At 35.4% G+C, this 24,174-nt stretch overlaps 1 protein-coding gene and 1 long non-coding RNA gene across 3 annotated transcripts in view; both read right to left on the reverse strand.

Moving 5' to 3' along the window:
- Positions 1-7,640, reverse strand: part of LOC131428206 (uncharacterized) — a 37,668-nt gene extending 30,028 nt beyond the window's left edge. The window contains exons 1-2 of the long non-coding RNA XR_009229351.1: positions 7,506-7,640; positions 7,114-7,173 (exon numbers count right to left, since the gene is read on the reverse strand). This is a non-coding gene — a long non-coding RNA (uncharacterized LOC131428206). The remainder of the gene's footprint in view (positions 1-7,113; positions 7,174-7,505) is intronic.
- Positions 1-24,174, reverse strand: part of LOC131428205 (uncharacterized) — a 441,911-nt gene that overhangs the window by 84,309 nt on the left and 333,428 nt on the right. The gene's annotated exons all lie outside the window — the stretch shown is intronic.

Here is a 24,174-nt window from a genome sequence, read left to right on the forward strand (position 1 = left end):
GCTACAAGTGCAATCCACACTTTTCGATTCGGCTCATGACCAATGACAAAATGCAAACAATGAAGCGGATTGGACTTTATGTCTTCAAGGTAAGGAAGGCACCTAACTACGAGGAATTGATGCACCAGAAATGCATCGTAATGGACGACGACGAATATATCAAAGCGGACGCCAAGCAGATCTCCAACCTAGGGTTTTTCTTCGGAAAGTTCTGCCCAAAAGTTCCAGAGAAGTACCAGAAGAATAATGTGTACAGATTTTCCCAAATGTTCTTGATTTGGCAAGTCATACACAGATCCTGTTTGCGGCAAAAACAGCAACCCGTGCATAAGAATGTGCCGTTATGTAAAGAAGAAGCATCTATTGCCCTTCCGCCAATCCCACGAAGTTTACAATCTTTTTTGGCCGGATCTGGTATCGTACCATTATATCAAACCAGAAATGGTGATGATAATGGTGTGATGCGAAGCCAACCACGTTGTTTTCATGCCAAACTACCAGAACTACGCCCAATGTGAAAGTTTTGAGCAACTATGAAAGTTATGCTACGGAAACCAAGGAAAGTCATCAAAAAAATAACAAGGATTAGAAGAAAAAGTTGATGGAAATGTGTAAGCAAAATGGAGCAAGTGTTGCACTGGATTTGATAAGTAGCGTTATGTCCAAGGTACGAGCATTTAGTCTTGAAGAGGGAGTTGAATAAATCAATTTTGCAAAAACATAGCTAACATGTGTTTACTTATTATTTGAGTATCGAAAACATTCGACTAAAAATTTAGTCTTGGCGAAAATTTTCATATCTTGCTATGCATTATTTATTTAAAAATCTATATCACAGTACGAATAAACCTTCTTACGTGACTTTCGGTCAAGACACAATAATTCCATGTGATTCACTCGTCAACTACGATTGTCAAATGATGTCAACTTTGCCATCACCCTCAAGACTACGGCAAGCCTTAGGAGAAACTCGACAAGAAGTCATCTACACTGAAAAATAACGGTAAATCTAGACCGACTTAGGCACATTCTCGATTGACCAATTTTTGAACGTAACACCCTCATCTTTCTTGTAGCAGAACATTTGAGTAAATTACCAGATAGATATCGTGTATGATCTACTACGAGATGAGTGATAAGTCGAATTGTGTTTCATATTCATTTAAACGATTTCCACGTTTGAAAATTCAAAACTGCATAGTTAACGTTAGCACTTGCTTAAAATTCTAAACCGAACCAGAGAAATTTATCTCACGTAACCATTTCTGAAAGACTTCCACTTCCGAAGAACAGGGTACATTGGGTCATCTGAATAGCTTCAGTTTTGGTAGAAAATGCCACATTTTTTTCAAATATTTACTACCGAAACTCAAGCTTACTACGTTTTATCCATACGGACTATTGCCTCAGGTTTTACGATAGTACCTAGTAATCATTACTTATATTTTCTAAATTTTACGAATATGCATATCTTGTAGAATAATCGACAAAATAAATGTCTGCTTTTAGAGCAATTCCAGGAATGAGTAGACGAAAAAGTGACAAAATCAGAATCGACCTTCTCCGATTTGGATGAAACTTTGCACATGGGCTCAGTATGGCAAACCATAAGTTTTGAACCGATTGAGGTCAATACGACTCACGACTGATTTTTAAAAAGGGCGTATGTATTTTTGCATTTCACAAAAATTGCTTTTTTCAAATCGTTGTAACTCGGAAACCGTTAATTGTAAAAAAAATGACGTTCAGGAAAAAGTTGTAGGGAATCGATTGGGCATTCTAAAAAATATACACTGAAATTTTTTTTTGATTTTTTTCTCAATAATTACAAAATAATCCGAAAAAGTTAGATAAAAAAATCATTGTTCTAATTTTTTTTTGATAATTTTTTATTTTAAAGCTGTTATTAAAATCTACAGATTGATGGCTATCCAATCCGTGCCTTTTGAAAAATGAAGAAGTTACAGCTAAAACAGAAACCAGATGGGAAAGCCATCAATCTGTAGGCTTTATTAAAAGCTCTAAAATAAAAATTATCAAAAAAAAAAATCGAAACTCTGATTTTTTTTAAATTTAATTTTTTTGGTTCATTTTGAAATTATTGAGAAAAAAATCAAAATTTTTTTTCAGTGTATATTTTTTTAGAGTGCCCAATTGATTCACAACAAATTTTTCCTGAACGCCATTTTTGTACAATTAACGGTTTCCGTGTTACAACGATTTGAAAAAGGCAAAAACAAATACGCCCTTTTTAAAAATCAGTCGTGAGTCGGATTGACCTCTCCATCGGTTCAAAACTTATGGTTTGCCATACTGAAGCCATGTGCAAAGTTTCATCCAAATCGGAGAAGCAGTGATGGCGCTCGTAGTAAACCAGTAACCACGTCTTTCTAGAGTACTAACCTTTGCTTGAAACAGGTCAAAATTTTAAGTCGATCCGACCAGAAACAGCTGAGTTATCGAGGTTGGAGTAAAGTCGTTTTGTAGTTTGTTTAAAAAATGAAAAAGACCGAGTTTCGTGTTTTGATAAAACATTGTTTGTTAATGGGTAAAAACACCGTGCAAGCGAAACAATGGATTGAAAAATGTTATCCGGACTCTTGTCCATCAAAAGCAACGATTTGTCGGTGGTTCGCCGAGTTTAAACGTGGTCGTACCGACACAAATGACGCGGAACGCTCGGGTAGACCTGTGGAAGCCATTACACCGGAAAATGTGAGTGAAGTGACAAAAATTATAATGAAAGATCGTAAAGTGAAGCTCCGTGAGATTGCTGAGATGACACAGATATCATATGGAAGTGTATTTACTATCCTTCATGAAAAATTGAGCATGAAAAAGGTTTTTTCCAAGTGGGTGTCGCGATTGCTTTCGATGGAACAAAATGCACCCTGCCACAAGTCGATGAAAACAATGGCGAAATTGAACGAATTGGGCTTTGATCTGCTTCCCCACACCCATACTCGCCAGATTTAGCGCCCAGTGACTACTGGCTCTTTGTTGATCTTAAAAAAATGCTCCAGGGAAAAAGATTTGTCTCAAATGAGGAGGTCATCGCTGAAACTGAAGCTTATTTTGAAGCGAAAGATATTTTTTTTATAAACATGGTATTGAAAAATTGGAAAAACGTTGGAACCATTGTATCACCCTAAAAGGTGATTATGTTGATGAATAAAAAAAAAATTTCGCAAAAAATGTTGTTTCCATGTGTTACTGAGATGAATTTTGATGAAATTATGTCAGTCTTTAGCAAACTTCAAAACATGAAAGCTTCTGGCAGTTCTGGAATGTTTTATATTTTTTTCATTAAAAAATCTTCCCGATGATGCCTTGAGACTCTTGGATAAAATTACTACAAGTGTTTTTCATTAGCTTACTTCAAAAACTATCCTCAAACAAAAGCTATCGACCAATTAGTTGTTTGACGTCCAGTTTTTAATTTATTTGATCAAAATGATTCACAACTATCTAACTGATCATACTCTTCATGTTAGCTATCAGAGTTGTTAATCTGCAGTTTTTACTTACCTTATGATAAAAAAAGAACCGGAATTTTCATTTTAAAATTCCCGCGCTTGTCCAATCGGTAAACTTTTATTCTCTCAACGCTGGCAACACTTTTATACACATTCTGTCAAATTTTGACGCATATCGTACGATTAGTTTTTGTTTGGCGTCTATACAAAGAAGTTGAAAAATTTTCGTGTGGCGATTTTTATAATGATTTTTCAGTAGATCAGTCCCCAACACACAAGAATTTACGAGTCAACTTCAAAACTCTGGTGGAATCGAAGAAGACGAAATAATGGTGTCATTCGATGTAACCGCCTTATTCCCAAGTGTCCCGGTGAAAGACTCAATTAATCTATTAGAAGATTGGTTACTTCAACAACATAGTAACAATTTATGGAAAAGCAAAGTAAGGTCATATCTGAACCTAACTCGGCTTTGTATGGATGTAAATTACTTCAAATTCAGAGGCGGATTTTATAAACAGTTACAAGGGGCACCAATGGGTAATCCGCTCTCCCCGTTTTTAGGCGACTTGTTTATGGCAAATCTTGAAGAACTTTTGAAAAACCAGGGATTATTACCTAATCGCTGGTGGAGATACGTTGATGATATATTCTCTATCATCAAACGCAATGATTTATCAACTTTCTTACGAATGATTAATAACTTACATAAAAACATTAAATTCACCTATGAGGAGGAGAAAGACAACAGTTTACCTTTCTTAGATATCCTCATTATCAGAGAGGCAAAAACCTTAAATTTCGAGATATACAGGAAGGCAACCAACACAGATCGGGTCATACCAAATACTTCTAATCATTCCCACCAACACAAAATGGCAGCTTTCCACCATATGATTCACAGAATGCTGACCTTACCCCTTAAGAGAGATGCTGCAATAAAAGAGAAAAACTTTATTTTCGAGATTGGAAAGCTCAATGGATATCCGGAGCGTTCAATTCAAACAATCCTCGACAAAAAATTAAGATTGTTGAAAAAACAATCACTTACAACTCTGTCTCTCCCATCGGAAAATTTAAAAAGAATATCGGTAGACTTCAATCCAAACATTGCACATCCTTTGAAATCAAAACTAGATAAATTTGGTTTGGATTCAGTATTCAGCAGCATGAACTGTCAATTGAAAAATTTACTAGGTTCTACAAAAGATCCTACGGATAATTTGAAAAAATCTGGGGTATACAAAATCTCGTGTTCTCATTGTGATAAAATATATATTGGACAAACAAAGAGAACTCTAGACATCCGTTTCAAAGAGCACGTCGCTGAAATAGCGAAAGCATCTAAAGAATTAGAGAAAGGACTACCACATCATTTCAAGTCAAAAGTAGCTGAACATGCCTTTTCTGAAGATCATGAACTCACTACCAACGACATAAAAATCATGGGACAAATTTCCAACCCATGGAAATTAGACACAGCTGAAAGTTTAGAAATCTTCAAAAATAACTCCATTTCTTTATTGAATCGTGACCAAGGAAATAAGCCCTCCTGGCTATTCAAGCTATTACTGACACATAAGATACAAATAGATTCAGGTAATACTTAATCCCTTAATATCCCACTTCTTCAGTTTGTTGCCCTCCGCTGACAATCAAACTACCGTTTTACCCGTATGTTACTACCTGTTTCTTCCCGTTTTTACCCGTTGACAATAAGACATTTCGTATAAAAGGAGCAGCATTACAGTATTCTTTCAAACAAACTTATAAAACCGATACACTGAAGAAGGATGTAAGTAACATTCCGAAATACGCGTATCTGTATTGTAACGTTTGTTAAGCTTTATTAAAGTATGGTGACTTTGTGAAAGTGTAATAACGTGACAGTGAAATAGTGGAATTAAATGGTACAGAAAAAGTGAAACTGTTGAATACATTCCACTAACAGCTCCAGGTAAAAAATAGTGATGTCAGAATGAATTAAATAGAAGTTATATTTACTGTAAAATTGAGTTATTTTTGACACACATATATGTCGGTCTCAGAAGACGTGAATTTACACGTTTTTTCTAGGTGAGTAGTTTCCAGTAAAATTCATTCTAAGGATCATAAATCAATCTTAGAATTTCAATCAATAGAGTATTGGTTCTAAAACACGGGGTAATAAATAATTCCGTTATTCAAATAGGAATGTGCGATTTCAGACCAACAAAATTCCGAAATTTAGACAATTGCACGTTTCGGCGAAATGACCATTCTGGCGAATCGGCTTTCGGCGAAATTATCCTTACCCTCAATATTAAAAGCAGCCATGCTTTATCCAATCCCAATCCATGTCAAGCTGTTGTTTCAGCAAGAAGAAAGCGCTTCAAAGTATTCAGAATAAAATTGTGAAAATGATCTTGATGCGTTCTCTTTGGTTTAGTAAAAATGAGTTGCATAGACTCACATATATCCATTAGATGGGATATTACAAGGTAATTATAGCCAGAAATTGGGCCAATCGTCAATTGAATCGATTCGCACTTGGTATTATGAAGTGAATAATGTTTCAAATATTTTCCCTCGTTAAACATTACAAGAAGGTACACTATGTTCTTACAGAAAATCACTAAAGGGGGAAAGCAAATGATGTCCCAATGGTAACCAAATCATGTATATTATAGGGCTGAATGGTTATTCCCTGAGACGGAATGTCCAACTTAAACCTTAACAATTACAAAAAAAAAACTATAATGATAATAACAATATATAACAAAACAAAATCATTTCCCGGACACATCGGCACCAAGTTTATCCCCTTCCTCTTTTCGAACCAGACATCGTTCAGCCTCCTGTGCCGTCAGTATGTCGAGACAGCCGAAATATTTTTCCATACAGATTTCGTCTTGCTTTCATAGTACAGCATCGATTCGCATGATGTCATCATCACCTCCGCATCATTCCGCCTTTCTTTGTGATTTTTTGCAATATATGCTCTGCAGCAGATTACGGAGATTTCGGCCCGACAACAAAATTGATATCACGCATGCGCACAAATCGGGCATGTAGCAGTGCTACCGTAAAACATATGATTTTCATGTTGCTGCAAATGAATGCAACAATCGATGTCGACCTGCATCGTTGGAAGCTAACAACCAGATTGGGTGACTTCTGGTGTTGTAACTTTCGCTTCTCAAATTTTACAACGCACAGTCCCCCAATTACGTACAACAAGACCGGCAGCAACAGGGTCGCTAATTTTGAAACATTAACCTGAACCCTAATTATCAAGTAACTTCGAAACGGTGTAAATCAATCGATGCATTTGAAGGAAAATACCGAAGCGACGCACACGCAATTAACGAAAATCAACACCGCAGAAAACCCTAATTATAGAAAGTTGATGTATGGGATGACGATGAAATTTATTTTTGTTTGTTTGTTTCTTTTTTTGACAGCTTTGTTTGCACAATTTCCAGCAATCGTATTGATTCGAAATCGGCTCTGATCATTCAATCAATAGTGAGAAAGAAATAATTGAATAATTTATTATCTCACCGGTTGAAAATGGTTCAATAAGACTAACCGTTTCAGCTAACAGATTAGTAAGTTGCATAATTTAGACTGAGTCCGCGAATCCCTTTATATTTACCTGTCTCTTTGACTGTTTTTATTTCATCTCTGTCACGCAAAAGATGAGATGTGAGCTTACCTGAAAAAGAAAAGAAATTAAAACGGATGAGTTCCTTGATTTTTGCAATGCGATGGCTGCAAAATTTGTTTTGAAATTTTGCAACATTTTCAATACTGGCAAAGTAACAACCGGTAACACAATCATCAAATATGAATAGTGGCCGAGTCGTTAGTAAGCGAATTAACTTTCAGTCTTTCTAAAAAACACTTTAACTAGTGGAAAATTTTCGATCGGCATTCGCTAAAAGAAAGAACATTGGGGTAGGCAATAGCAAATGCGAACTACTCTCAACTTGCACTAACTAACACAACCAAAAGCATCAAAACAAAGGAAGTCAATTAGTACTCAACGGGTCAAAAAGGCAACTATAGGGAATCTAAGGAAAATGTTCCCGGCGTAGGAAATAAAATTCCTAAATTGGCACAGAAATCTGTTCTCAGCAATTCAAAAAAAGGCTGCACACACACACTGCTGCAATCACATACTCTTCGCTAGGTTCCGTTTTGCCTTTTTCCACGGGATCAAGTAGATTAATGAGTTCATCTCGCGGATGCTACAGTGTTACAATGTCTGCTCTAGCTGTTATTAATAATGAGACTTCCTTTTTTCCAGTGAAAATTTCGTTTTGCTAAATCTTTTTCTGTTTTTATTCTGTTCGACAAGCGAGACGCGATTCACAACACTTAAATCTTGTCACTGCAACAGCCTCACAACTGCTGGATGTGAATCAAGAAACAAAAAATCCCGAAACTCACGAAAGCATGTTGAACAAAGTACTGAAATAATTATGCCAATGTTGACGCCGTGATCACGAAATTCTTCACCCAGACGCGATGCAATTATGAATTTATCCTTTCGTTGCGAATAAAAAAATGGATCTTCATGTGGACACCGACCCTCGCGGAGAACACTTTTCCTACGGTGCACTTCGTGAACTCGGCAACGTTTGACGTTTTCAGCTGTCTCTTTCCAGCACCAGTCACCGTTTGGTTCATATTGCACCCATTCTGCATAGGGTTAGAGCTACCCTTCTGTCGGAAGGCACCCACCCCTACAACCGGTTTTTCGCTCTCGTCATCACAGAGTTTTCGCAAAATCAATGGAACCAACAGTGGAAACGAAGTGGAAACCGATGCGCGCGCATGACGTCCCAGCACCACAGTCACTGACGGGTTTGTGTGGCTACCGGCAGCACTGCTGCACTGGAAAACTCTTCCGCGATTTGCAAATCCCATATATTAAGTTACTACCGAAAAGTGGGACGTTGGCTGTAACATGCATTTCATTACAAACGTTTCTGATGCCACTAACGGTAGGACAAAAATGTTATGCTTCAGATTGTAGAGGGGATCGTCAAAAATAGCGTTCATATTTGGAAAGTGTCAGTAGTTTTTTATCAACTTTTGAGTAATCGGTTGATATATAAAAAAAAATCAGAAAAAGAAATACTATGATTGTCATACTGTTAAGTAATCTTTGAATATTCCCTAAATAGGGAAGCATGGAGAGTTACACATTCAGAATTACTTACAAAAGGGGACAAACAATGAGTCATTCTCTATTGTCGTAATTTGTTTTCATTTTGTACTATAAACGATTAACGCATCTAGGCAAATTCATCAGATACATAGGCCTTAAAAGACCTTAAAAAACGTTTTCTTAAGAAATATAAACTGGAGCACTTGTATCGTCGAATATCGCTTGAATTGTGAATAGATCTACGGTTAATAAGTACAACAAGCCTCAAAAAGCGAAGAGGCACGATCACTGACTTTCACAAAACCTACCTCGGACTCGATTTTATTTCTAATCCGAGAGAGTTCAGTCATTTTCTATAGTCATTTTTATTCACACATTCTGATATCAAGATAAATCCTTTGCAACTCCAGTTAAACTCGAAAGTCGATTTATTTATTTTGTATTCATTCAATTGATTCAAATGAAGAAGTAAGTAACAAAAAAGTTATAGTCTTCCAAAAATAGTTAGATTCCAGAAAATAATGACCAAAAACCAAGGCGTGCTACAGCAGCTTAAAATAATATTAAACCTATAGATGAGAGTACCCCAAGGTGGATAGCAATCTTTTGAACAATCGTTAGATCCAAACAACATTACATATTTTGTACAATTATTCATATTCTAAAATCTTAATTTATTAAAAAATTCGACTATGAAAAAGGAGCCTTTGATAAACTCACTCCAAAATCTGTCAAAATAATTCAAAAATTCAAGCTTTGATCATTCTAAATCGATGTTTTGCCTTTCTTATATAGAAATACTATACAATCACTGTGAAAACCGACTTTTGAACCGAGGCCCGGAGGGCCGAGTGACATATATAATTCGACTCAGTTCGTCGAGATCACAAAAGGTCTGTGTGTGTGATGGCTGAACCGATTTTCACAAATTTAGATTCAAATAAAAAGTCTTATGGCATCATACAATTTTCTTGAATTTCATTTGGATCCGACTTCCGGTTCCGGAATTGCAAGGAAATTTATTAAAAAATGAGTTCCTAATTTATCGGAAATTCTTTAACCGTTTTTTACAAACTAAGAAGCAAATGAAAGGTATTGGAATTCCCGTATTCCCGAAAAGTTAATCCGAATCCGACTTCTGGTTCCGGTATTACAGTGCGATTAGTGAAATTTTTCAATTTCATGAGTATTTTTTCACAAGCGATAGAAAAGAAGTGCATATTTTTATAAAATTTACTGCTAAATTCATCTAGTTAACAGATCTTATTAGTTAGTGAATATATGAAAATACTTTTGGAAGACTAGTCCCAGGTTTCCGCTTCCGAAAGCACCGATAATAGTTAAGAAAAGCTCCAAAAACGATTTCTCAGTGGTAAATTGATTTTCACGAATTATGATTCAAATTAAAGCTCTCATTTTCTTAAAATACACGGTGCAAGTTCATCTAGATCCGACTTCTGGTTCCGAAAGTATAGGGTGATGAGTGTCAAAACATTTACATCGTCATTCAAAATGACGATGCAAAACTGGTACGCGTCGGTACTTCGGAAGAAGAAAACATCCCCGGCTTTGATCCATTAGCAGAATGTTATGTTCAATTTAGTTTAGCGTGCATTCTTCTAGATTTGGCTCAAAACTGATTTAATTTGTAGACTATATTAGTTACTTACTAAACGAACCGACTTCGGCTATACTGGTTCCCTGTTAACGGTTCCAGAAGTACCGAAAATAGTAGTCAAGAACTCTAAAACGAGACTCACTCAATTCTCTCAGGGATGATTTGATCGATTTTAACAAATTTAAACTCAAATTAAAGTTCTTATAGTTTCATAGGTTGCTGTTGAATTTCATCCGGGTCCGACTTCTGGTTTCAGAACTATAGGGTAAAGTGTGTTTAAAATTTCAAACCGTCATTTTGGGCGACGATGCAAAATAAATTTTTATTAACTTGACATAACTGTTTACAAATTGAAAAGGTTATGTTAGTAAAAATTTAGAAAACGTTTCTTATTTTATTCATTAATAATTTCTTGACAGAATTTTCTAGTGATAACTTTAGAAATATAAGTTATATGAGAATGACATCATTACACCACTAGGTGGATTAGAAAGGGTTTTCCAATATTTTTACTCGAAAATTTGACTGATTTTATGAAAACACGATTTGTCAATATACCACTATAGCTATTCGAAAAACCTGTTTTAATCCACCTAGTGGTGTAATGATGCCTCTCTCATATCAATCATACTATCATATATAATACTGTGGTATTCTTCAAAATAATTGTCTTCGGTTCTTAAAAGAATAACCGAAATTTGTTTGTTTGAACGTTTACTGATAAAAACTATCAATTGGAAAAGAGTTGAGGTCGATTTAGAAATTTTTCTAAGGTTTTTCCCCATTTTAAGTGATGGTATACAATTTTTGACACACTTTACCCTATATTTCCGGATCCGGAAGTCGGATCCGCATAAAAATCAGAAATTACGCTGGGGACCACAGGACCTTTCATTTGAACCTAAGTTTGAGAAAATCGGTCGCGCCATCTATGAGAAAAGTTAAAACACATATTTTCTTTTTTTTTGCACATTTTACCCCATAATTCCCGAACCGGAAGTCGGATCCAAATAATATTCAGGAATTATTTATGGGACCTCAAGACCTTTCATTTGAATCTAAGTTTGTGAAAATCGGTTCAGCCATCTCCAAGAAAATTTAGTGCAAAAAAACGTTACATACACACATACGCACATACACACACACAAACACAAACACAGAGAGAGAGAAAGAGAGAGAGAGAGAGATCTTTATGAACTGATTCAAATTGTATTTGACATTTGACTCGACATCGCACAGTGGTCCAAAACTAGAAAAAGACGGCAAAAGTCAGTACTGACTTTCACTGATTTTTAAGAGCTAACGTGTCTTCGAAGAAATTTAACAAGATTATATAACGCTTCTTTTGAAAGTGGTACCTTAATTTCTGTTAAGGGGGTAGTACCAATTTCGAATTAAAATATTTTGAAGAAAAAAACATTACAAGCTGTGGACCACCTTGTGAATCATTTGAACTTTTTGGTAAAATTTGACAGTCAGGCAATTATTTTGTTGTTGCTAGTTATTTTCCGACACTGAAAAAAAAAAGTCTTGAATTTTAAATCTTTAGTAAAACTTTATTTTGTGTAATTTCTTTCTATACTTTCAGTAAAAAAATACCGGAATTGCTGCGTGATATGTGCAAATATATCAATTTCAAGCTTGTTTTTTAGAAGTGATCATACAGTAAGAAGTGGATTCTTTTAAACTTCTTTTTACAGATCATGTTAGTTGGAAGTCAAGCAAACTATTTTCGTTAATACCGGTGCACGGATTCCGGTTTTGAAAGTATCGAAAATAATGCGTAAAACTCCGAAATGAGGTTAACTTAAATTTCTTGGAGTCGGTTAAACGTTTTACGGTCTCATCGATTAGAGTGAAACTTTATCTGCAGTCTGCAAAACATAACGTCATCAACTCAACGTCGATGGTAACTCGTTACTGAGGACCGAAATGAATCATCATCCTCTAAAGGATTATTAGTAATCAGAAAGGCTTGACCAAAACATGACACACGCGAGGTCAGTTTTGGTTGCATGAATCACGTTTCGTGCAAACTAACTGCCCAATTGTGACAACATTGTGGTTTACATCATCATTATCTGGCAGGACCGAGACAATATGCTACCTAGCGATTGAACGGAACTGATATGGTACTGTCAAATCCTAGCAAATTGCTTAACTGATTGTAGAGTCCGGTCATGTGTGGTGTGCTCCAGTTCGGTTCGCCACAGATGATAAGCAACGACCTGTCTCAGGGAAATTGTTGTTTACCCGCAATTAGGTCGAAGGCCCTGTGCCGGTATCGTAGCCGGTTCAATGAATTTCTAACGATTATTGTCTCTTTGTGAGTCGTTCCGAATGAATTAACTCGTAGCAGAAATTTGCTTTGGTAAATACCATCGCTAGGACTGAGAAATCACTTTATTCTTTCAGTCGTTTTTTGTATCTGGTGCTTGAAATTAGAAACTCTCTAATATCCATAAAATAACACTTTATAACAGCTGGTTTAATAATTTGAAACATGAATGTCTGTTGAAAACTGCTATTTGTTAGAAGATGACTATTGAAGCAAGCAGACTGTCAAGGCCAACTAAAGAAAATGCTCGAACCACCCTCGCATGTAACAATGCAAAATGAACAAGTACTTGTCGTAGCATAGCAAATGACGCATTATAATGTTCCATTTTTACAAGAGTAATTTTTAAATACAGTTGCACGATATACTTATGGTTTGGCTAAAATGAAGCCGCCTATGTCGATTATGAATGACTATCTTGCGTGAGTGCAGTGATTTCACGACAGTAATTTCGCTGACATGTTTCAAATGTGTTTTTCTTGTTTTACGTGATGTCTTTGGGATGACATACGTTCCAGCTGTTACAGTGCGATTTAGTGACATGATGGTAGTGAACATAACATATGTACAACGTACTCTTTGTGAGAATGAAACTCGATTGTGATGCTACATTAGTCGAAGCATTCTGATGGTTAAAAAAATTGTCTATAGAAGGAACACTAGCGCGGGAACCGGATTACTACACAAAATATACGAAATTAACTAATTTTTGTATTTGCCGTCGAAGTTCGTTCACGACTATATCTTTTTGATAAGTGTCTCAAAAAAAATACCAACGGGGTTCCTGTACCTGCATCGAGGAAATGTCTAATGAATTCCAGATCGACACAATCTACACTGACCTAATGGCTGTTTTCGACATTGTGAACCACGAAATTTTACTAACCAAACTGAGCAAACTAGGATGCACGACTGGATTTTTGCAATGGCTCCGAATATATCTCATTACCCGCAAAGTTGCTGTACAAATTGACTGTATCTGAATCCTTTTTCAAGCAACTCAGAAGTTCCTCAGGGAAGTGCTCTAGGACCACTTCTTTTTTCGTTGTTTGTGAACGATGCTGTGTGTCCGGTGGGCCCGGAAATTCGAAGATTCAAAATTGATTTTATCAATCTTCATTACAAATCAAAACATCAAAAATCGAACTTATTTGACTAGCGACTTCTTTTTTAGAATTATGTATTTAAAAATCTCTTGATTCGATGATATTCTCATGCTCACAATTCAATAGGGGCCTGTAATGTTGCAGTTTCCCCCGGACCCGAATTTTCTCTCGGCGACCAAAACAAGAGCACAACAAACAGTGAAATGTAGAATACAGTGACTGTTTGAAAGTGTGTATTTGAATCATCCTAGAGGTAAAAGGATTCACGGTACTTCTATTGTCAATTCATACCAAATGAATAACACAATAAAATAAAAGGGGAACTACTATTTTACTAAGTTCGAACATTTTATTATCCAAAATCTTATTGATTCAAATCTTATTGAATATCATACAAAATTTTAGTTCTTCCCATGTGATTAAGTAAGGTGACCAAACTAAGTTACAGTATTCTAGTACTGATAGATAGAACGACCGTAACATTTTTTTGCACTCACTTTTCTCAGAGATGGCTAAATAAACTTAGATTCAAATGAAAGGTTCCGAATCCGATTTCCGGTTCCAGATTTACAGGGTGTTTAGTTTAAAATTTCCAGTTTCAAATTATTTCCTCACTTTTCAACCGACGGCTAAACCGATTTCAACAAACTTCAAATCAAATGAAAGGTCTCGTGGTCCTATACAAAACTCTTAAGTTTCATACGTATCCGACTTCCGTAATTATAGGATATAGTGCTAAAGATTTTTTACCCTTAGTTAAAGCGGAGATGTCATAAGAATGTCGGACGACAGGTTCTTGAATCTAATCCGACTGGTACAAGAAGAAGAGGAGCGCAGGGAGCAAGGTGGATCGATCAAGTGGAGGGTGATCTCAGAAGCATCCGTGCCTAGAGTGGCTGACGACGAGCAGCCATGGACCGAGTAATGTGGAGACGTATGCTTGAAACAGCAACTTGACACCCCAGGACTATACACTTAAAAAAAAACCTATGATTTTACATCTTATTAGATGCACATAAATGGAGCGCCGGAGCTCACGCAAATTTACGTGGAAGAACATTTAATATTGTGTCTAAAACTCCATACATGAAATTACATTACATCCATACATACAATTCATTGAAATAAAAAAAAGAATACTAAGAGCAACCGTCGCGACTTGAACCGAGAATCATTGGATCGCAAGTACGTCTGTAAATCGACTGAGCCACAGAAGCATGCATCTGCTTGGCTGGTAAAAGGTGCATTTAAATTCATTCATTGGCCCCTACCAGCAGAACGCAAGTTACAGTCGAAACCAGTAAAATTCAAGCTCATCTAACATTAAGTCATTACAAATGAGAATTTCCGTCATTTGACAAAATAGGTATTTATGAATTACATCGTATGAGGGACTAAGTCACCTGTAAAATTCATATTTTTTTTGGTGTGTATAGCTGTTAGGTAAGGTGAGTAAAGCGTCGAAACAAAAAACGGCAGCCAAACAAACCGATTCCGGCTATTCTGGTTTCCGGTTTTCGATTAACGACGAGAGATAATTGTCATATACTCAAAAAGGATCTCACTTACACAGAAAGAAAAGATGAAACTTACACGACCTGTATACCGATAGTACTATGAAATAGACATCAGTTGAAACGAAAATCTGATTTAAAACCATGATTGATGTAAAATTACATTAAGATTCATTTAATTTTGCCTTGAACACGACTGTATATTTACAAACCGTTTAGTTTTGTAATGTAACTTTCCATTCAATTGCCTGCTCCAAACATGTGCATGAAAATAAATGTAAACTCATAAAATATTTTTATCTGTGTACTTCCTTTAGAGATGGAAAACCGATGAAATTTATGCTTGACGTAAACTCAAGCCTGCGGTAATTTCCTCGTTGCTGACACAATATTACATCTTTTAACATGTAAAAATAAATTTTGTGTCTGTATCGATGTAAGCGTCAGCTAAATGGACTGTGAAGTTAATGATATGACTTATCTTCACATGCTTTGAATTGTGAATGTAAGTGAATCGCGACGCTCCTTTTATGTGCATCTATGAAGAAGTAAATTTTTCTAAGTGTGTAGGTCCACAGGAAAGATCTTAAGCTCCTACCAACAATTACACACCAAAAAAATTTACAGGTGACCTAATCCTTTATACGATGTAAATCAAAAAGACCAAATTTGTCAAATGACCGAAAATTTCATTTGTAATAACCTCATGTTAGATTAGCTTGAAATTCTCTGGGTTCGACTGTAACTTGCATTATGCTAGCAGGTGCGACTGTATGAATTCAAATGCACCCTTCACCAGTCCAGCAAATGTGTGCTTCTGTGGCTTAGTCGATTAACAGACATACTTTGCGATCCAAAGATTATCGGCTCAAGTCACGCGGTGGTCGCAGTCAGTATTAATTTTTTTTATTTTCATGAATTTCATGTCATGGAATTATAGACACAATATCGAATGCTCTTCCACGTAAATTTTGCGTGAGCTGCGACGCTCCATTCATGTGCATCTAATATGACACACAGATAAAAATATTTTGTGAATTTACATTTATTTTCATACACATATTTGGAGCAGGCAATTGAATGGAAAGTTACCTTACAAAACTAAGCGGTTTGTAAATATACAGTCTTGTTCAATGAAAAACTAAAGGAATCTGAAAAATTTACACCGCCGGAATGTAATTTTACATCAATCATGGTTTTAAATCAGATTTTCGTTTGACGTCTATTTTATAGTACTACACAGAAAAAAATTATGAATTTTACAGGAGACGTAATTCTACAAACGACACAGTTCATAACAACTTAGATTGTCAAAAGATTAAATATCCCATTCGCACAGAATTTTACAGACCCCTAGTGTGATTTTCATTTGGCTATCATTAGCCGCTATGAGGATTTCTATGCATCAATAATTCATCGAGCAGATATGTGCTTCTATGGCTCAGTCGGTAACTGTCGTGCTTAGCAAGCTAATGTTTCTCGGTACAAATCGCGCTGTTTCTATCGATCTTTTGTTTTTGATTTCATTTGATTTCAAGTCATGTAATTTTCAAATAACATAATTTTACATATTCTTGAATATAAATTTGAGTGCACGCTAAATTTGACGCTCCATTTATGTGCATGTTATAAGAAGTAAAATCACAAGATTTTTTCGAACAGTGTATCGTTTTACACATCGTGTACGTTTCATCCTTTCTTTCTGTGTAAAATTACAGGAGGGTTTCGAAGGGTGTAAGCATATTCTTTGGATTCAACAAAAATCAACACCGTCGTTTAAGGTACGATGTAGAAATCATATAAAAACAACAAAACTGGAATGAAAACTAGTAGAGTTTGTACGTCATGGGTTTCGGAATGAAAGTATCTACAATAGTGAAACTCACTTCGTTTTCTCATGGATGGCCTAACCGATCAGAGCACTGTTTTGGTAGATTATACTAGTTAATGAACAAAGAATCTCTTTGTTTTCTTCGAAGAACCGGATAGAAGTATTATGAATAGAATACCAAAGTACACCCAAACCTCCGTTTACGAACACTTTTTTACGTTACCTCTTTTTACGTAACTCTTTTCACAAACCAAATACCAAATAACGTAATCTATTTTTAACGAACCAAATCCCAAATAACGCAAACTTTTTCTACGAACCAAATCTCAAATAACGTAATTTTTTTACGAATCTACTTTGTAAAAAGAGCACAGTTTGAAAAAATCTTGTGATTTTACATCTTATAAAATGCACATAAACAGAGCGTCGTATTTCACACAAATTTATATTCAGGAACAAGTAAAATTGTGTGATTTGAATATTTCATGACTTTACATGTAATTAAATAAAAAACGAACGATCGATAGTAACAGCGAGCGGACTTGAACCGAGAAACATTTCAACAGCACAAAGCACGCCAGTTAATCGACTGAGCCATCGAAGCACATATCTGAATAATTGGTACATATAAAACCATACAGACCATACTTGGTAGCCGAGTGCAGATTACACTCGGAGCCTGTAAAATTCTGTTCGAATGGAATATTGCATCATTTCGCAAGTTCAGTAGTTATGAATTGTATCGTTTGTAGAATTATGTCACCTGTGGAATTTATATTTTTTTTTCTGTGAGGTTTTGGCATACAATGAAAACAATTTGCGGCTCATTTATATTTCATGAAAATTACTACAATATGAGTATTTTTGGAACGGGTTCAAAGAGTATATTCCGGAAAATGATGTTTGAGGTGTTTCTGAAATTCAAGATGGCGACTTCCGGTTTCTTGATATTCCTTGAAAACCCTTAGAGTATGGGCATTTTCGGAAAGTATTTGATAAGTAGGTGCCATTGAAACAATGTTTATGATCGTTTCGAATCCAAGATGGCCACTGACAATCCTTTAAAATACTCACAATATGGATATTTTCAGAACAGATTTGGTGTGGTCGTTTTGAAATCCAAGATAGTGACTTCCGGTTTTCTTATATTCTTTGAAAACTCTTATAATTAATGTACTTTTGGAACTGATTATGCGCGAAAGCAATGCACAGTGGTCCGAAACGGGAAATTAGCGTGACAAAAATGTTTTCACTATTAAATATTAGTTTTTTGTAGTTGATGTCTTCACAAAAGTTGTTTGTAATCAAATGGCGCTCCTTTTGATGAAAAAAGTTACTAGGGTTGTCCTTATTCAGATTGAAATCTGAAATCTATCTTTCTTAATTGAACTCAAAAATGATTTTGTTGTACAATAAAATTGTAGGAAATTTTATTGCAAGCAACTTTGCTCAAAAAAGCACCTCTCTAGCTCTTCATTTGATCGAATTACATCAATTTTCCCGAGTAAAAGTAGGGTGGCTCTTGAAAAATCACTTTTTTTGTTCTAACTTTTTTATGGAACGTTCCACCGAAAAGTTGTCTTTAGAAGAGTTGTTGAACTTGTGTGTCTAATTTCTCGAAAGAACAATGTATGGAACATTTGTAGAACTAATTTGATACTATTATTTTGCTGAAGAAAGTATGTTGATACGTTAAGGCGTTTAAGAGTTATGCAATGTTTTTGAGTTTTTGAAAGGTATTTTCAAAACTAATTTAAATAAGTTAAAAAAATAACACCCTTCCAATTTTCTCTTGGATTTTTACTTATATTATGACCTTTCAGGAACCGCATAGGATACATTTTTATCGATCTGGCATCTAATGAATATTGATATTTGAAGCATGACTAGTTTTTGATGAAAAAACAATCATAACTTTTTACTGGTAGCTCATATGAAAAAGCTTGGTTCAGCAAAATTGTGCGCAATGATTAGTTCAACAACTCTTCCAAAGACAACTTTTCGGTGGAACGTTTCATAAAAAAGTTAGAACAAAAAAATTGATTTTTCAGGAGCCACCCTACCTTTACTCGGGAAAATTGATGTAACTCGATCAAATGAAGAGCTAGAGAGGTGCTTTTTTGAGCAAAGTTGCTTGCAATAAAATTTCCTACAACTTTATTGTACAACAAAATCTTTTTTGAGTTCAATTAAGAAAGATAGATTTCAGATTTCAATCTAAATAAGGACCACCCTATTAGCTTTTTTCATCAAAAGGAGCGCCATTTGATTACAAACAACTTTTGTGAAGACATCAACTACAAAAAACTAATATTTAATAGTGAAAATATTTTTGTCACGCTAATTTCCCGTTTCGGACCATAGTGCAATGTTTGGAGTTGTTCCGAAATCGAAGCTGGAGACTTCCGGTTTATCTATATTTCTTGAAAACTCTTACAACATGGATATTTTTGGAATGGATTTAATGAATAGATGCCGCTGAGTGATGTTTGGTGTCGTCTCGAATTCCAATATAACAACCATCGATTTATCGATAAGCCTTGAAAACCCTTAAAACAAAAGAATTTTCGTCAGTCGGTGTTGAACAGTCGTTCGCACCGCACGCGCATAGCTCTTGGCTCCTGAAAATTTTTTCTGGCTACCTAGAGTTTCATTGATTCAAGGCTTCAGTCTTTTTCAAGGCTACCTGAATCATTAACAGTCTTTTTAAAGGCTAACAATTAGTCAGCCTTTCTCAAGGCTACACAAAGAGTGATATTAGAGTGAATAAGTGATTTTAGAGTGACTAAGAAATTAATCAGCCTTTTTTAAGGCTAGCTAGGAGTCTAATCGAAGACTTAGCCTAGTTAATTTAATTTAAAATTTCATTCATTTCAAAAATGCCTGCGTTCAACCGGAAAGGCAACAAGCCTAAGGGCAAAAATAATTCAATACGGAATAAATCACAATCCGTTATTCAACATTTTTCTAATAACATTCGCGATCTTATAGAATCTGAATGTAAAAATAAAAGACAACGGACGGATTTCCCTTCCGTTGATCCTATGCCGTCTAACAATATTTACGAGATTCTTCCTGAATCCGATTGTAGCGACATAGAAGAAAATTCTTCAAAAATTCCCAAAATGGACGCTTGTCGTTCTGGGAAGAAACATCAATCTATGCCACCAGTGACGGTGATGATCTCCGACTTCAAAGCATTCCGTACTGAGCTTTCTACTTTTCTCCCGGAAGTAAAAGTCTCATTTCAAATCGGACGAAGAGGAGAATATGGAGTCTTGGTTGATGGATTGGAAGATTACGAACCTCTTATTCGATATTTGTCCGAGAAACTTCATAAATTTTATTCATATGATATAAAATCAGACAGACCCTTCAAAGCTGTCTTGAAAGGTTTATCAAATGATCAAAGTATTGATGAAATTAAAAATGAACTGAAAGAATCGCTTGGTTTTGCCCCTTCCCAAGTGATACTTATGAAAAAAAAAGAGCGAATGGTACTTCTAAACCACGCTCTGGAATTTCCCATGAACTTTACCTAATACACTTCAATCGAAGTGATGTAAACAATTTGAAAACTTTGGAAAAAGTACGTTTCATTTCCCACATTAAAATTCATTGGGAACATTATAAACGGCATAATCGTATTGCAAACTTAACGCAACGTCGTCGTTGCCAAGGCTTCGGCCATGGAACCAAAAATTGTTATATGGATATACGGTGTTTGAATTGTGGTAAATCGCATTCGAAAGACGTTTGTCCAATGAATGAAACCACTGATAAATTTTCATGTTCAAATTGCAATGGAAATTATAAATCCAATTATTTGAAATGTCCTGTTAGGGAAAAAATTTTAAACGCTCGTTCGCTTAGACAACAAGTCAAATCAACGACCTTAAATTTACAGAACATACCTGAAAATCAAAAAACCGTTACAAATGCCACGCCTAATTCTTCTAAGGCACTGATTTCTTCGAATTTAAAACAAAAAATAGGTACGCCTGCCAATTCGTCTTCTAACGAAAACAATTTATTGACAGGTAGATCGACCTCGTCATCATCTTCTTCTAATGTCAGTTATGCTGGTATTTTAGGTAGAAATCTATCACCTATTTCTTCTAATGTAAATAATTCTAACGAAAACAATTTATTAATAGGTAGACCGGCCAAATCATCTTCTTCTAATGGCAGTCTACCTACAAATATTCCTTCAATGCCATTCGCTTCTTTAAATGAAGTCGATTTAGGCGATATAACTGAAAATAAAATGATCTACCTACAAGATCAACTTTTTCAAATGATCATCCAAATGAATTCGACTTCATCACTTTTTGAAGCATTTCAAATCGGATGGCAATTTGCAAATAATATTATAATGAATTTAAAATTTAACAGTGATGCTAAATAATTATTTGAATATTTTAAATTGGAATGCTCGATCTTTGAAATCGAGTGAAGATGAATTTTATAATTTTCTCAAAGTTCACAAAATCCATATTGCCATTGTGACAGAAACTTTTCTTAAACCAAATGTCAAATTGAAAAGTAATCCACATTATGTGTTTCATCGATTTGTCAGGTTTACTGGAATGGGTGGTGGAGTTGCCATTTTTGTCCAACGGCAAATTAAACATCGAATTTTACCTTCTTTCAATACTAAAGTTATTGAAAGCTTGGGAATCGAAGTTGAAACCATTCATGGAATTTATTTCATCGATGGAGCATATTTGCTATTCCAATGCACCGGCGAACAATTAAATTTCTTTAAAGGCGATTTGCAAAAACTTACAAGATATCGATCGAAATTTTTCGTAATAGGGGACTTAAATGCTAAGCATGTCCAGTGGAATTGTAGGCAAAATAACAGTAATGGTAAAATACTTCATAATCAACTCTCAGCTGGTTATTTCACAGTTCTTCATCCCAGTAATCCTACTTGTTTCTCTTCCGTGAAAAACCCGTCTACAATTGATCTGGTTCTAACGGATCAAAGTCACATTTGTAGTGAACCGATTACACATGCTGACTTTGACTCAGATCATCTTCCAGTAACATTCAGACTTTCCAACGCAGCTATAATTAATCCAATTAGTTCTATATTCAACTATCATAAAGCTAATTGGTTGGATTACAGATCTCACATTGAAAATCATGTGGATCATGAAACTATTTTAGAATATTCTGCGGACATCGACACAGCAATTGATAATTTGAATCATTATATTATCGAAGCTAGAAATCTTTCAGTTCCCAAAGCTCACACTAAATTAAATTCTCCTATCATCGATGACAATCTTCAACTGCTCATTCGGTTGAAGAATGTTCGTCGACGACAATATCAACGTTCTCGTGATCCTGCTATGAAAAACATAGTTAAGGATTTACAAAAAGAAATTAAACATAGATTTACTCTTTTGCGAAATGAAAATTTTGCTAATGAAGTTGAAAAAATTAAACCATATTCTAAACCTTTCTGGAAACTTTCTAAGGTTCTTAAGAAACCTCAGAAACCAATTCCTGCTCTCAAGGAAGGAAATCAAATACTTCTTACAAATGGCGAAAAAGCTCAAAAACTTGCTCAGCAGTTTGAGAGTGTACACAATTTTAATTTGAACGTTGTGAGTCCTATTGAAAATGAAGTCTCACTGAAATATGAGCATATTTCAACCCATGTGTTATCACACGATGACATTATTGAGACGAATTTTGATGAAATTAAATCAATTATTAGGAAACTTAAAAACATGAAGGCTCCTGGTAATGATGGAATTTTTAATATTCTTATTAAATATCTTCCCGATGTTGCCTTGAGACTCCTGGTTAAAATTTTCAACAGCTTACTTCCCAAAAAGATGGAAAAACGCTAAAGTAATTCCTATCCTGAAACCTGATAAAAATCCAGCAGAAACATCAAGTTATCGACCAATTAGCTTACTTTCTTCAATCAGTAAACTTTTTGAAAAAATTATCTTGTTGAGAATGATATAAATGAGAATTCAATTTTTTTACCAGAGCAGTTTGGATTTCGTCATGAACATTCAACTACTCATCAACTTGTCAGAGTAACGAACATGATAAAAGCAAATAAATCTTCTGGGTTATCCACTGGAGTTGCTCTTCCAGACAAAGAAAAAGCATTCGACAGTGTTTGGCACAAAGGATTAATAGCAAAAATGTCTGATTTCCAGTTTCCTATTTATTTGATCAAAACGATTCAAAATTATTTAACTGATCGTACTCTTCTGGTTAGCTATTAGAATTGTAAATCTAAATTGCTACCCGTACGAGCCGGTGTTCCGCAGGGTTCGAGCGTAGCTCCAATCTTGTATAATATTTTCACTTCTGATCTTCCAAATCTACCCGTTGGTTGTCAGAAATCGCTATTCTGTGACGACACAAGTCTGTTAGCCACAGGTAGAAATCTAAGAGTGATCTGCAGTCGTCTACAAAGAAGTTTAAATATTTTCAGTGATTATCTGTCAAAATGGAAAATTAAACCAAATGCAGCAAAAACGCAATTAATTATTTTTCCTCATAAGCCAAGAGCTTCTTTTCTTAAACCAAACAATAATCACATTCTCAAATTGAATGGCTTGGAATTGACATGGTCTGATCAAGCTAAATACTTAGGTTTAACGTATGACAAAAAACTCACTTTCAAGGATCACATTGAGCGAATCCAGACAAAGTGTAATAAATCATTCATTGCCGTTTCAACCTTCCGAGCGAACGGACGTGATTTGGATTTACTGCGAAAGCATTGAAAACCAGTTGTGTGTGTGATAAAGTGGTCGGACGATCGAAACGATATTGTGTGATAGACAATAGTGCTTTTTCCTCTGAGAGGTTTTTTTCGCATTATATAATAGAACAGTGCCTTATTGTGAGCGGTGGATCGAAACGGTACCGTTAGCCGGTTATTGTTCCGGCGATCAAGGCCAAGTGTGCGGATTATAAACAAGCGGCCATTGTGTGAGGATTATAAATAAGTGTGCTTTTTCCTCTCGGAGGTTTTTTGCACATCATCAAAGCGGCGATACGCCGACCGACGAAGACCAGCTTGGTGTCCCCCGTTGGATCTTAAGTTAAGTACCGTTACTTCGATTATTCGTTTTTGACCATTATATTTCCCC

This window comes from Malaya genurostris, chromosome 2 (genome assembly GCF_030247185.1).
Source record: "Malaya genurostris strain Urasoe2022 chromosome 2, Malgen_1.1, whole genome shotgun sequence".
Classification (NCBI taxonomy): domain Eukaryota; kingdom Metazoa; phylum Arthropoda; class Insecta; order Diptera; family Culicidae; genus Malaya; species Malaya genurostris.